Source organism: Salarias fasciatus, chromosome 22 (genome assembly GCF_902148845.1).
Source record: "Salarias fasciatus chromosome 22, fSalaFa1.1, whole genome shotgun sequence".
In the NCBI taxonomy this organism is placed as follows: domain Eukaryota; kingdom Metazoa; phylum Chordata; class Actinopteri; order Blenniiformes; family Blenniidae; genus Salarias; species Salarias fasciatus.
This window is the reverse complement of record NC_043765.1, coordinates 13,872,899-13,889,140: the sequence shown is the minus strand read 5'-3', so window position 1 is coordinate 13,889,140 and position 16,242 is coordinate 13,872,899.

The following is a 16,242-nucleotide window of genomic DNA, read 5'->3' as shown; positions in this document are numbered from 1 at the left end:
CCTGCACTACGTTGCTCTCTGTGTTTCACAACATGTTTTTTTTTTTCTTTGGGAAGACAAACAATAACAAACCTAATTCCTCTCTCATGTTGGTTCAGGGCCCATGGAAGTAATCTGTGTGTGTGCGTGCTGAGAGCGCGCCAAAGCTTGGCCCAGGTTGTCACACCTGTGAATGGCTTTACGTCACCGTGGAGTAACGAACAGAACTCCTCAGTCGGGCCGCCGTCCATGCACCTCGTCAATAACCACACACACAAGACGACCATTCACACCGTCCGGCCTGCATACCCCGAGAACATTGGACATATTTTTCTTATTCCTCTGTGCACTTTCAGTTTATTGTCAAATAGAAAACTGACATTACTATCAGAGGATGAGTGGTTCTGAAAGGGGTTTACATTTTTGGTGCAGTTAGCTGCTGGAAACATTAAGGCTTAACACAGCCTGTGTCATAGCTGTTATTCCATTAACCTGTGTCTGGTTTTAAACACACTTCCACCTAATTTCTAAACACAGCCACCAGAGGTTGCTGTGTGCATGACGCTTTTCAGCTGAAGCCAGCACACATGCTACTTCAACTGTGCATTTAGCATTTTTGGCCAAAGATGGATATTGTGGGAGAAATGTATTCCCTTATTTGTGGGAGTGTTGGCTCAGTGTGCCAGGGAACCTAGATAAAGGTTCTTTTTCAGATAATCAAAAAAGAAAAGACACCAGTAGGAGAAGCCAATACGTGGATTCTGTCTTTTGTTTGGCTCGAGATTTGAGAGAGGATGACGACTTGCAGTCTTTGTACTTCGCAAGATGAATTAAGGTTTGGTATTTTAGTCATTTTTAGCACCCTAAGCCGCCGCGCACGCCTGTCTGGTAGTGTTCATTTGAAGGGATCAAGTGTGGAAAGAGGAAGCAGCGTGAGGGCAGACAGTGGGCAATAAACTCAGTGGGCCATTAGGCAAGCTCTCAACACATTACATGCACACATGTGTGCACACGGTAATGTGGATGTTGGACAGAAAGCTGGGCAGGAAACATTTTTGTGTGTGAGTGTGTGTGTGTGTGCAGAAGCTCAGTGTAAATGAATTGGCAGGATGGGAGCGGTGTACCTGGGGGATGGACGGACAGCTGCGTTTGTGCACTCGTGAAAAGCTGGATCCGTCTGCCATATGCTTGCAGGAATTCATCCTGACAAACACATATTCACACGTTTGGCACACGGAGGCCAATGCGAGGATGAATTTATAGCCGCCACTGTACTCGCAAAGAGGTGTTAACACATACAATGAGGAGCTTATCCAAAATGCAAATAGGCTCTCTGCTCGGTTCGTTGATTGTTTTCAGTTTTTGTCCATTAAGAAGTCAATTTAAAGACTACAAACTCACTGATCCTCCATTATGACTTCACTCCTTATAACCTGTGTCTGTAATCTCTATTCAGTCTATATGACAGCCGATGTTTTCAAAAAAATGAATTAAAAAGCAGCCTTAGTTGTTGAGGCGTTTAAGACTTATGGAGCCATAAGAGACAGGTCTTAAGATGCTTTTCTTATCAGTAGTGATTTCCTTCCCCTTTCACTCATACATTGTGGTTTGAACCACACTTTTCCCATCATTCATATCAAACACAGTTTGTTCCGTGTCTCCCAATGACAAAGTCTTTTCATTTTTAGATATATACGAGTATATTAGTGTATTTCATTAATATAATTTATTAGAGTTGCTTATACTTTTCAGAAAACTTTATTAGGCCAGACCTGGAAAACAAGTAGCAAATGTTACAGGCCTGAGACAGCACGCGCTGATCTGCTTTAAGCCAGTTAAACATTTCCATGTGGCCTTTATGGGAAGCAAATGGTGAAAGGCACGCTGTGACAGTAAAGCCCAGCACACAGCCTGGTGTTGACCTGTGCTTATTGAATACCGCATCCCTTTCTTCTACCTCCACTTCATCCATTTCCACCCTCCGTGTCTCTTAGTTTACACACTCTATTTTCCTTCTCACTGTTTAAATCAGTTTTTTTTTATACCGTCTTCTTTGTGACATATGTGCTGAAGGCAAGCGAGCACCCTCTAAATCAAATAAAGGATGTGTGACAATCAACCTCATGGGAATTTCCCGCATCTGATGGGAAATGTGCTGTCTTTTGTGTGAGGAAGAAGCTGAGTGAAGATGCAGTTACCCAGGATTGCCTGAGGTTTCCGGAGTGTGTGTTTCTTATCTGATCCGTGGAGAGAGCAGAGATGACGGCAGGATCGGCGGCTCCTTATGAGTCCGGAATGCGACTGCGTCCATGACATGAAGAAGAGAAATCCCCGAGCAGATTGAGAGAGATGGTTGATTTAATGAGCATTTCCAGTTCAACACCTGAAAAAGATGCAATTAAGTGTGGATGTGGTTCTGAGATGCACTTCTGAGTCGTATTTGGCGTTCAGTCGCAGCATCTGCAGGCCATTCGGAACGTGACTCATCACCCACTTCCAGACAAACTGTTGATCACTTCCTCTGAGTCTAATAACTCAGCAGTTTAGCATGCACGTACGTCCAATGGCAAGTGAGTCTGGGTCCTCAGAGGGGGGACTCTCAAATAAAGACGTGGATCAGATCCAGGTGACTCGTACAAGAGAGTCCTGGATAACCAGAGATTTGTGCTTTTGTCTTTTCAATAGGGAGACATGTTGGGCTGAAAGCTGTCCAAAGCTGGGTCTCTTTTCTTTATCACCACAGAGCTGACTGGTTCCCTGAGCGTTTTAGGCAGGTCCTGGATGATGCTGAGCCATTTAATGCCTTGTTTTCAGTTTTTCCCCTCGTCCCTTTCTCGCCGGCTTTTTTGGATGGGAGCTACTAAGCTGCCTTCACTCTGCTTCCAATTTCCTCTCGCTCTTTTGTTCTTCCTCTTTTCTCCAGGTTCTGATGAAGAGGAGGTCTCAGACATTTGTGATGATACAGGTTTACCCGTTCCAGATCTCATTTATCTCCGCGCCTCATTTTCCCATCATACTCTTCAAGCGTTTGCCTCTTGTTTTCCCCTCTCATTTTCTTCCCTTTCTCTTGACCTGGGCAGCCGCTCGAGCTGCAGTTTATGTAACAGAGGCAGAACTTTCCAGCTTGGAAAAGCCTCCACTGGAGATAGAGTGAGGAGAATGCGAGCAGGAGAAGAAGAAGAAAATAAAAAAGAGTATGGATAATTTTAAATGGGCAAGCCCTGAGGGTGAACGTCACCTCACCCTAGTCTCCATTTATTCCACTTGCCTTTTTCTCCAAAATTTCCCAATAAGCAATGTGTTTATATCAGTCTCGCAGGCAGTAACAAATATGTTAATTCCAATTGAAAAGCAGGAATGTGAAAGTCCTGGTTTGTCCTGGACTAAAATCAAACCAGGCTTCCCTCCCAGAGCACAGGGCTGCCTGGAGGCTGCACACCAGCTGCACTGGACGGGATATCACTGCTTACCGCTGCCAAGCATGAACCGACTTTGACTGTGTGTGTGTGTGTGTGCGTGCGTGTGTCATATTATAATCTTGGATTGACAAAACACACACGATACATTGATTAGATTAATCGGACAGTGCAGGTCTCCCTCACAGGCCATCGATCTACCTTTAAAAGCCTGAAACGTGAGCTCATATCCAGACGTAAATCTCGACGCCCGACCTCTGAGGCTTCATGCCTTTAACAAGTCATTTTTCATCCGTCCACTCCAGGCACCACTCGCACCATCAGACTGAATGTAAATGGTCTCTGGATGTTGTATTAGTGCAGGCTGGACGTCTCACGTCTGCGAGTATGACTTTCCATTTGAACATTTTGAAATCCGCCAGCTGTCACGCCATAACGCTGACATGAACTCCAACGTGTGATCTGTTTTTTTGTGTTTCCATTCAAATATTAGTTAAAAATATAGTTTCCAGTTTTTTATGTATTTCCATGAAGTAAAGATGTTAGTTGCATAGAACATGTCATTAGTAATATATCAAGGTCACAGCAAAAAAGTCTCTAATATTTATTAATACAGGTTTATTAGGACTGACAGTTGTTTAAAAAATAATCATGAATAAATTGCAGCCGTAATTTTGTTACTTCAAACGAACCTAACTGTTTTAACTTGCCCAGTTGTTGACACAAGGCAGCTTGGAGCGAAGCAACGGACGTTTCCATCTCATTAGTCTGGCAGCCAGAAGTAGTGAATTTGTTCTGTGTTAATTATCTCCTAAATAAAATAATAATCTCGAAGCAACTGTAGGGATAATGACTGTGACTGCTCTTTAACCCCTGCTCATTAATGACAAGACCAGACGATTGTTCGCATTGTTCCTGGAGGTATTATTTTCATGAGGTGTCCTGTTTCTCCGTCCCATTACAGCCAGAGTCTGCGGCGGTGCGTTAGCCCCACTGGAAAGTCTTCAAAGTCTCTCTATTGTTGCCAAGTTCAGGACCTCCTGCTGGGCAGACACACAAAGACCTTGGGGTGATGAGAGATTTATGCAATGGGCCATATTTATTGGGCAGTCCGATATTCGGGGAGTGTGCCTCTTCACTGATCCATAATGGAAATCAAAGGTCAAGTGAGACAAAGTGGATTTGCGATGAAGTGCTCACATTTTCAGCTTCAACGTTTTGATCATTTGCAGTTGTTTGTGCGGCTTAAAAAACAAGGTGCAGATTGGGACAGTGAGTTCAATGCAAGAGAGGCTATTACAGTTCACTTTTTGTGAATCGGATCAGTCTTTCAGTTTTCTGAACGTACGTTTGAGCGGCGTGTTCTCAAACACCAAACATGTGTCGCCGAATGTCCAGATTTCCTCTTTCCCTCCTCATGTCACTCAGTAATGCGCACACCGTGCCAAAACTACTTCCTAATTTGTACGGCCTTGAAAACTCGCCGGTTTTGTCTTTGCGTACATATGGCGGGAGGATTTATCCCCGCATACATGAACATACTGTATGTACATCTGCACCACCTGCGTGCCTCCCCGCCTGCGTGATTTCTGTACTCATTCAACGCGGAGGTGCTGAAAGCCCTCTCTATGGGCCTCATAATGTACAAACCTTTTTCCAATTAGCTGACCAGGCCGGGCAGATCCATTGTAAATCTGACCCAGACAAAACACACACAGGATCTCGCTCCGAAGGGACAGATAGAAGTAGGAAGAGGGAGAAAGTTCTCAAAAGCCGTGTAGCATTTTGTTGGATGGTTTCCAACCTCTCTCAAGCAGCAGGTCGATGTCTGGACCTCTGCCTGTCAGCATTCACAAGAGTTTGCCAGTTTGAGAAATGGCTTTCTTAAAGGAAAAAATAAACAAACTTCTGAAACATTTGACAAACTGATCTCTGAGGCTTCGTTGTTATTACATGACAACAAATGACACATCCGAGGATCACACAGTTTTGGTCTCGTCTATGTCAGAAATGTGCCCTGCGTCTGCAGAATTATTTCTCTTGTTTCCAGAAAACAGCGGGTAGCCGATTGTCACCAATTGATATTCTCTGTTTCTTTATTGCTTTTTCCTCGTCCGTCATGCGAGCATTCTGTGGTTCAGCGTTCCGTGGCAACTATGATCCGATTTTATGAATGTTTCGAGACCGAACCATTATTTTCTGTTTCCCCGCCTTTAATTCTATCAAAGTGTTTCTTTGATTTCAAAATGTAACCGCAATCACTTAAACCAAAACTGTATTCCCCAAAACAAAGGAAAGTGAAACATAATCACCAAAAACAGTCTGTTTTCATAATACCACATTTGGTTTCTTTTGCACTTGGTATGCTGCGCATGCTATTCTGAGTAGACATGAAAGCAATTGTAGCTGAGTGAATGAGACCAGGATGTCCTCTGAGATGTGCTCCACTATGTTCCTCCTTTATTAGAATTTTTCTTTCTTCCTCTCTCTGTTTAATCTTTTTTGGCAGTTTGGAAAAAGAGCAAATAGATGCTGTGAGAAAAAACTCATAAATTTGCCAAGATGAAAAGTGATGAGACTTTCATTTTAACAGTCTCTTCTAGCAGAAGTGACTCTCAGCATTGTTTCATGCCAGACCCTCCAAAAGTTGCTTTTGATATATTCTATTGCATTGTGTTTTGTTAATTATATTCTTAATTTGGGTACCCCGCCCTTGCCCAGAGTAGGTGGGACTGGCTCCAGCGCCCTCACGACCCTGAAAAGGAACAAGTGGACAAGAAAATAGATGGATGTTCGGTTCAGGGAATTACATTATCAATGATAAACTGATTTCAAAAGAATTTGATTATACCGAACTAGAAACAATTTTTTTTTTCCCAGACCATGAACATCCTAATCAGGAGTGATGATATTGCTAACAAACCCAACAGTGTTGCTACAGCCGATTTATCTCATTGCTTGGGGATTGACCTTACAAGGAGTGAAATCATGAAGACACCAACTTCACAAGATAAATAACTGTTTCTAATTGACTTATTGAGAATCGCACTGTTTTTGGAAGAGTAGTACACGTACAACGTGGCGCCAAGCTGAGACATCGGTGATAAAAATTTGCAAAAAGCTCTTTCTCATCACATTTGCTAAACACAGCACAGCATGGAGTAATTTTCTTTTTCTAAGGGCAGCAAACGAAATAATTAAAAACGCAAAAATATTTCACGTATTTTTCATGAAGTGGCTTCATTCGTGTGCAGATTACATGTTTTTTTCCAACTTTAAGTAATGTGTAACTTTTTCATAATACGTTCCTCCAAAAAAACACAAGGCTGACAAAAACAGTGCAAAAGTTCACATGATTGGTGGTAAAGGGTGTTGATTGGATGAACGAAGTGTCGTTCACATCCCAACAAAAGCACAAGTCCAATTAGATAAAGTTACAAGATGTCATGATGTGACCCAAACCATCTGTCCCCACACCCAGCCATGTCGTCTAACTGCTCAACCCGAACCGTACTCAATGATAATGTTAACTCTGTGGTTTGAGATTGTTGCCTTGAGGACAAAAACACTGGTATGCTCATCCATGGTAGAAATCTTGATATGAAATTCAAATTTGCGGTTGGAAACAGGAAGACTTGATCGTTCCACTTTACTTTTTTTCTGCTTCTTTTTTCCACTGATCTTGTTTGTGGTAATGAAACGAGCTGGAAAGCCATATCCAACACGTGAGGTCAGAGGCTCCAGCCGGCCCGATGGTGACACCTCAACTGTGAATACTCAATCAAACAGAGGCGAACCTGGCAACCGAAGCTCAAAGAGTGGCCTGTTCGGAGACATAACCCCCCATTCACGTTCAGCTCCGGTGCTGCGTGGTCTGGTACAACTTAACAACATGTGGTGGTGGGGGCGCTGCTTGAATAACACGTCCTGACACCACTCAGTCTTAAGAAAAAGTCACTGATTTGCGAACGCACACACCTGCGTGACTCGCCACCCTCTGACATGTGCGGGGAGGAAGGTGGGGTCGCGGGCGTCGCGGGGTATTTATGACATCATGACATCATCTGGCCAAGTGATGGAGTGCTGTGTCAGGCTCTGTTTGGTTTTCCAGCACTAACCGTATTAGCAATAACATCAGCTCTGGGAAAACATGTCAGCGGAGGATATAGAGATATTGGCACAAAAGTCTGAGGGTAGGAAGAAAAAACATTAAAATAATAACCTGGGGAGATGAACGTGTGTGGAAGAAATCTGCTGGTGAACAGAACTGGGCAATTATACAGTAACAAGCCGCTGTCAATCAAAGCGACCTCGTTTTTCTTACACCTCAGTAACCTTTGACCTCCCCTGCAGCCCACAGCACTTAAACTGAGCTCCTTGTGACACATGGAGGCCCGTTTCACAATCGCGATGTAATAAACACAATATTTTCTGCGAAATTAGGGACGTGAAACATTTTACCTTCGAGGTAAGATCTTCATTGGGTCAAGAAATACACACAAAAAAACAGAGACTACCTTAAAGGACCACATACGAGTGATTTCAACAGAATTCGCAGAAAGAGCCAATGAAGGCAGGCTGACAGGATAAACAGATGGATGAATGAATGGATAATTGCGCCATCACAGTAAAACCTTATGTCTTCACTTATTATACACAGAGTCTGGTTTGAAAGTGAGAGACCGGGCAGGATGACTTACGTTCACGGCTGAAGTGATGAAAAGAACGGGATTACTGTAGTCCGTGTTCACTGGCGTAAGGTGTGGACACAGCAAGGAAAGAATGACAGGCCTCCTCCTTGAAATGTGACTCATTCATTAGCACCTCTCTGCACACTTGTGTACCTGCAACTAAATATAGAAGCAAGTGGCACGCTTGGAAAACTGCGTCGGATATTTCCATTTTCTTCCATTCCGGGCACTTGTGTTGAGCGTGTGACGTGGTCCAAACCAAAGAGGTGGTGATGTGTGGTGCGTTCACCTCACACCACCTGTGGACCCACCCCGTCAACTGCAACAGGCTTCCACTAACAGCTCCGGAGAAGAACGTAATTATTCTGCTTCCCAGAAGTGGTTGAAAAACCCTCCCAGGTGAAATCTCTTAGATTTCTGCATTGACTCTGCATAAATTGTGGTTTCATCTGCATAATAAACGCAGTGTGCTTGACCTCACACCAGACGTGTCTTTTAGTCTTGTCTTTATTTGGGCACAGCTAATAAACATGTAAGATGCAGCTGGGAAGAGACTTTGGCAGGAAAAAAAATTGGCTGTTAAAAGTGCTTCAGGTATGTTCTGATCGGACTGCATTCGCTGGATGAAGAATTATGAGTGACTGTCTGATGGATAAACCACAGCATCACCTCTGGATTCAGGTCTGGGCTCAGAATTTTGGTGCCATTTTGTAACAGATTACTAATTCTATTGGATTTGTGTACTCATATCGAGGCCCAGGTGATGGAGAGCTGCTGTGACGTCAAACTGTTAGACACCTTGATTAATTTGGGATTTTTCCCAAACCCCTCTGTTATGATCCTCTCTCTTTACGGAGTTGATTTTGTCTTGTTGGTCGTGCTGCATGTTCTTCCTTTAGTTTAATCCGTGGGTAGGGTAGAGTGTCGAGATGCTCTCGGGCCTGATGTTTTCCTTGGAAAGCAGCGTGTTCCTCCAGTGTCTTTTTCATGGGAATTATGAGTGTTCACTGTTTTTGAAAGACTCCTGAGAAAAGATGTTAAGCCTGCTCCAATATTTAAAGTCTTAACCTTTTAGTCTTGGCATCTTTTTGATCTCATTCCCTCCGTTAACATTTTTGTTGTGCCTTTGGAGTCAACTTATCTTTTTTCTAGAAGAATAGTCACGGTACTAAATTCTTTTTACTTCAGTGCCGTTCGTTTAACCATGAACGGATGAATACTCCGACTCCGTTGCTTTGTGAGCCATTCCAGCTCTATGATTATCATTAAAACTTCGTCAACAATCTTTGGAGATGTTTCATTATGTGCCCGTGCACATCAACAGAGGCTTTTTTCTAAATACAAAATGTTTTGAGTTTTTTTTTTTTTTTTAAATCAAAGGAGCTCTGAAGTTGGATCAAATTCTCTTCCATTCATTGGACTTCAGGTTTGCTGACTCCTGACTCCAATTAGCATTTTTTGGAGTTATTAGCTTGTGAACTTCAATTTGGTGACATGCCATCAAATATTTTTGTGTAGTATCACATTTAACGACAAAAATCAGAAAAGCTTCATGTCTACATGAAGCGACTGTTCATCCAGTCCCGTATCTTATGCCAGTTTGCGCCTGTCAAGTCTTTATTTGGTGTTGCACATATTATCACGTCGGGAGGACAGAGGGGCTGTTACGGTGTTTCCTGTCCGATGTTTCCGTTTTAGGACTGTCGACGCCTATTGAGGATGACAGATAAGGTCACTGTAGGAGGAGGAAGCAGGATGCACTCGTGTGAACTGTCAGCAGGGTAAAGAAAATGTTGACGCACCAACTGGGACAGAGTCAGCCCGGATCAGTCTGCTTCTCGAACCAAAGAGGGATAATGGACTTCATGGGCAGCTTTTATAGAGAATTTCGATTGGATTCAACCCCCATTTACACAATAATGTTAAAATAGATGTCAGTTAACTCAACCTTCTGGAAGCACTGCAACAGCATATATGCATCACGACAGTAATACGCAAGTAAATGGACAATAACAGCAATGGAGGCCTCAAGAGTGGCATGACTCCCAGTCCATATTCTCCTGGGACTTGGTAGATTTATAGTTGAGAATCACCTGTAATAACAGTCCAACTCTGTATGTAAGAATGTCCACTTTGGGTGTGTGTGGTTTCATTAAAAGAAACCCATACTTCACAGCTTTTCTACTGTAAACAGACATCGTTTTCAAAACATTGCCGTATAAACGCAGAACTTTTCTAAAACGAACACACAAAAATGATGCATTTTCACTTGAAATGTGTAAATGGAACCTTGAACTAATTTATTAGGTGATCACAGCTTTAGCTTTCGGACACAAGCGAACTCTGAGGTTTAATCAAAACCTGATAAATAATATATTTGTGCAACAGGTTGTTGACTTTAGATCCATGTTATAAATCTCTTTTCCTCCAAGATAAAATAGATCAATCTAGATTGAGCCAGTGACAATTCTGCTGTCCTTTTCACAGACGAAATAATTATCTGGCGGTGTCCTCGAGCTACATCAGTCCTCTGGAAGACGACGTCTTGATTGGCATCTCTCCACAAGCTTTGGTGGGAACGTATCTCTCACACAGATTCCTCCAAAGTAATCATGAAATCAGTGGCGCGAGATAATTGGCTTGTATTATCCTGCTGGATGAGTGAAGGCAGACAAAGCTGTCCTGCTTTGGGGGGGGAGGGGGGCAACAATCATCCCTGTATACCTATGCCACATCTGAGGTGAAACTGGAGAGGACTTTGTGTGTTGTGGTGGATCTTTAGGAAGCTGGGGTTTTGGAGTAGAGACAATGAAGGCGAGAATACTGAAAGTGTAATTTGCTCATTTAATTAAGTTGTGTCAAAGACGCATCAAGGCAGGATTCTCTTGTTGAAATTGTGTGTGAACTTGTTTGCAGAACTAGATATTACTGATCAAACTCTGCCTCATCCACACTCGATCTCACTGCGCTACTTTACAGTTTACAATTAACTAATAAGGGATGATTTTTTTTTATTCATCTTTGCAGGTTTTTTATTTTTTGCGTCATGGACATAACTTACAGTGACAAAGCAGGTGTTGCCCAGACGCACGTTCGATCATAAACCTCTCGATCCTGTTTCCCACACTATTATGCTCACATATTTCAATCGGCATGGAGTGCAAGTTCGAGGTGGAGGAGGAAGGCTGAGAGGGAGCGGGTAGGAATGAAAAACACAAGGAGGTCAGCGAGAGAGACATTTCTTTCTTTCACACCATGTGTTACTGTAAGATATTCATTTCCTCTGCGATTCCTCTCCCTCCCTCTGGCCCTTTATTTTTCTTCTCCATCACTGTCAGTGCGCACTGGCTGATGTAGTCCAGGTCGCATGGAGTCCACTGGATCCCATCTCTATCTTGGATCCATCCCTCCAAATCGGTTTTCCCAAATTTGAATGGTGCGCAGCGCAGCTGCGGTAACCTGAGAGCTTTCTGTTGTCGTTCTGAGCCGCCAAAGCCCATTAAAAATGAGCATGTTTGACTCCTGAGCCTGGTTTTGTGATTAAGCTAAAAAGAACAATTTTATTTATCAAATTGGATCGAGACAGAGATCTGTTTACTTCAAGTGAGATTTATTGCCAGGTTTGGATTAACTGCAAGACAGCGGGAACAAAACCTGGTCATGCCTTTGATTTCAACTTGACATGTCATTAATATCCTTAATACTTTAATAGATTCTTTAACAATAAAGTAATATGAATCTTTATTAAAAAGCATCTCCTCCCGTTTCCCTGATCCATATCTGTTTTTCATTTGTGCTGCCTTTCAAGTAAAACTGCTGTAATTATTGAACAATTCGATCTGTCTCTGGGTGCAGATAGACTCATCATAAAATCACAAAAATACGACTGTGGTTGTGCTTCAACATGCAACGGACTGGAGAACTCTAAGCCATTCCATGTGCAGGGGAAGGTTTCTGGGGCCAGAAATGTCACATGCCTTTGTTGTAGTTATTTGCCTCACGTGGACGGTGGCCAAGGATCCTCATTATATGGTGTATTTTGATTTAGGGTTCAATATGCGGCGCATGCTTGTTACATGATCGAAACAGATCAGAAATAAGGTAATGCATAAAGCAGAGAGGGGGTTTAATAGACACAAAGAAACTGACTTACACACGAGCTGCCATGTTCTCCCGTTGTTTTTTTCTCTTCATAAATCTTGTTTGGGTCCATTTATAGAAGTGTCCTTTTCTGTGGCTGGTGAGGGAAGTAAACTCACCAGAACTGTTTTTGTTGAGCAGATTTCAATCGTTGTTGTGGCAGGAAAGACATCCAGCATGAAAACTACAGTTAACTGTGCAAGTAATTTTATGAACTTCTTTGATTCAGTTCGTCTCATTTAGAAGAGAAACCTGTTTGTAATAACTTGCTGTGGAAGAAAACAAATAGGAGAAAAAGCTGATTTTTAGTAAACTATCATTGTTACTCATAGAATTCTAAAAGCTGTATTAGTGCGTCTGATATGTAGCAACTCTCTGCTGGATAGCAGTTGTTAATAACCTTATCCCTAACCGTGTCTGGTGAAGGCTGTGAAGTTTTCAGATTTGCAACTCACTACTACACCACTTAATTTAGTCCCACATCTTTTAATTTCACTCGCAAAAGCAGAGGTAAAACAGTTGTTTGAAGATTTTACCATAGTTAATCCAGTGAAGCAGTCATTTCATTTCATAATTTGAATAGAGTTGAGGCAATTTATCTTTTTTCAATGATATACTGATTCAATTTGTTATTTAAAAGTAAAAACAACAAAAACCTATGACTTTCCATTGTCTTAAAATTAGAACTATAAATTTTAAGCCTAATCCAAAACAAAAATAACAGAAATTGGCTACATATCTATTTAGAATAACTTCATCCATTCTATCAAAGTAAAATAAACAGTTAGTTCATACCACAAACTCCTTACAAAAGGCTCCAATCAGGCCGGCCAAACCACCAAGCAAATTATGAAAAATTTCAAGGAAAACATTGATCTTTAAACAAATTTCGTAAGAGCAACGGACTCAACACAACACTGAGGATGAAGCTGAGTGTCGGCGATGCTGCTATGAAGGACAGTATTGCAAAAATATAGACATTTCCATCATGTACACTCCGCACCACAACAGAGAAATATATTATTTCACTGTTTCGGCCCACAAAGATGAAATTGACCCCTGAACTAAAATGTGTTTGACAGCTCTGCTTTGCATTGAGCTGCAGCCCTGATCCGGCACATGTGTTGTCATCAAGTGCTTTTTCATGATTTGGCATTTTAAAGCAGTGACATTAGAGGAAAGACAGCTGCAGTTGAAAAGCAATGTAGCGGGCCATTGTTCACTTAATTATCAACAGCTGACAACGATCTGACAGCAAAGGTTTGAGTCACCAAAGTGTTGGTTGTGGCCCAGAAATCAAAGGGACAGACAGCCTCTGTGTGAGATCAAGGAGGCATTGTGTTAAAACATTTTTTAAATTAATTTTGCATGGTAAAAATACTAGCTATTATGATCATATTGACATGCAGCACATCATTAACCGTAATATCAGACACAGTCAGTACAGCAAGTGCTCTGAGGATGTCACCACATCGTTGCTGGGATAATATTTACCCAGGTGCTGAGTGTGTATTGGGAGAAATTTAGAGAGCTGAGCGCTTTATGGAATCCACATCCCTCCTCGACGTGCCCTCTTCAGGATCTGAGCAGTAATACCTGCACAGTGTCCCCCAGAGGGAGGGACGGCGAGGGAGACGGGAGAGACGCAGTGGATCAAGCTTTATAGTCCTCAAACAATTTGTGTGGAAGGTGATCGTGTTTAGGACTGAAAAACCTCCATGCAGTGGCGGAGAAGAATGAAAGAGTTCTGCTGAATTCCTGCCTTTGGAATTTGGATTCCTGTTTTAGGAGACATATGCTTCATATACGGACCTGGATGGGGCCAGTGCGCTGCTTTATTTTCTCAGCCAGACACCCACTGGCATGTAATGTAGCTGTGGTCAAAAAACCGGGAGAGGCTTTGGCAGCGTTCGGACCCCACCCCACCCCACCGGCCATCGTCCATGCACAGTGCCTCACCCCACGTGTTCGGCTCGCCGTGTCTGGCTCAGAGATTCAGGAAGGAGAATAGTCGGATTTGGGCCCTACCAGAGGGCCACCTCGGCGGCTAAGGTTACCTCCGCTCATTCCTCCCCTCCCTCGTCCCGTTCCTCTTTTTTTTTTTTTTTTCCACATGAGCAGGAAAACCCTCGCTCTCCCTCCCTCTGAGTCCTAGTATGTAACTCTTATGTGTCTATGAGAAAGGCGATGAGCCGGGCCGGCTCTGCTTGGCCTTGGGAAAACCACATACTAGAGTGTACTCAGCCTCCAACACGCTTCCCACCGAGAATCGCACATCAGAGGCGTCTGTAGCCACCCTCCCCGCTTCAAAATCCGCCCCACACTTTCATCTTCACTTCATCTCTCTGTGCTTCTTTGTGTTTCTCCAGTTCTTTTTTGCTCTCTTGCTTTTCTTAGGTTTCACCAAGTGTAGCATTCTTTCCTGACTTCTTTTTCGAACGTGCAAACATGTCAGTGGTAATTCATGTTGATAGCGGCCCTTTGTCCAAATATTTCCACTGTAACCTTAACCAAGAAATCAATGTTAAATCCTTTTAATCGAGCCGTTTGCTGAGGTGGCTACAAAGTCCTGCTTTCCTTGGCCAGTTGTCAGCGACCTGTTTAAATATACACCCTTTTTCTGTTTAGAATGGAGTTTTGGGTTTAACCCCCTCGGTTTGCTCGCCATCACACCTGATGGGAACAGATAGGCCGAATCTGCTTAAGCTGTCCGTCACAGTTGATCTTGGCTGGAAGTGCGGCATGTGCAGGTGTGTGTGTGTGTGTGTGTGTGTGTGCAGCAGATCTACTACTTTTGTGTGGGTGTTTTTTTGCTGTGCGTGTGAATTAGTGCACACAACGCACAGAGAGATCTTGTGTGGAGTTTTGGATGCACAATAGTCTGAATGTAAACAGTTTGAAGTCTGTCCACATTGATCACATACATGGGATTTCATTGCAGTTTGTATAATTTTCAGTGTTTCTAAATCTTGAAGACTACTTGCCTTCGTCATTCCAAAAATCTGTTCAGTGTTAACATTTTCGACCACCTGTCAAAGATAAATTTGGCCAATTAAATCTCCATCATGAACATTTAGGTACGAAGTATACCGAGCATGTGGAGCAGTGTGAAAATGCATTCAGGTACTTATGTGATGCACCTATGAAAACAAGGAATTTTAAATATTTCTGCAAATTACGCTTGTGAACATAACGCATTAGGCTGCCATAAAGAAATTAGATAATTAGCTGTGTCAATGTTTGCATGATGCATACGTATGTAGGCACACACACTCTTCTTGCAATGCACACATGATTGTAATTATAGAAATATATACGCAGAATGGCTTTTGCTCACCCCAGTGACTGATGACTGTGGGATTTTAAGGGAGTCGCAACTGCACCGCTTGATGACACACACTTACAGCCACCCACAGACTGATGCTGCAACAGCAGTGCTATTAATTAAGTGACCGCAGTCCAACTTATACATGTTAAACGTCAATGGTCTTAACGGTTTTGGACATAAATCATAGCCACAGACTACCAGAATCTTTTTTTTTTTCTTCACACACACACGCACACACACACAGAGCTGTGTTCTCATCTGCAGCTTGTCCCAGTCCACAGATGTTCCCTCTCAGGGTGATCTCCAGGATTTGGGGAGTGTTTTTGAAGCGCTGGGCCAATGGCGCGCTGAAAAGCCCCGGAGATTTCAGTGGCGGGCACTTGAAGACTGCTTGCCCTACCTGCTGAACTCCTCTGAGATGCTGAGCTGGTGCTGACCACGGTGGCTGAAAGGGGTGCAAATAAACTCACGACTCTGTATCGTTGTAGCGACACATGTTAGACTGTGATGTATGTGCTGCATGGAAGCAGAATCATATTTGCGGATAACATGAAGGCGACTCTATCGAACACAGGTGTTTCTCATTTCCCAAATAGAGAGCCGGTTTATTACCAGTGACTGATAGATTTTGCAAATGCTGCTTTTCAGAAGATAACTCCAGGGTGGTATGGATAAAAATATGAGAAGC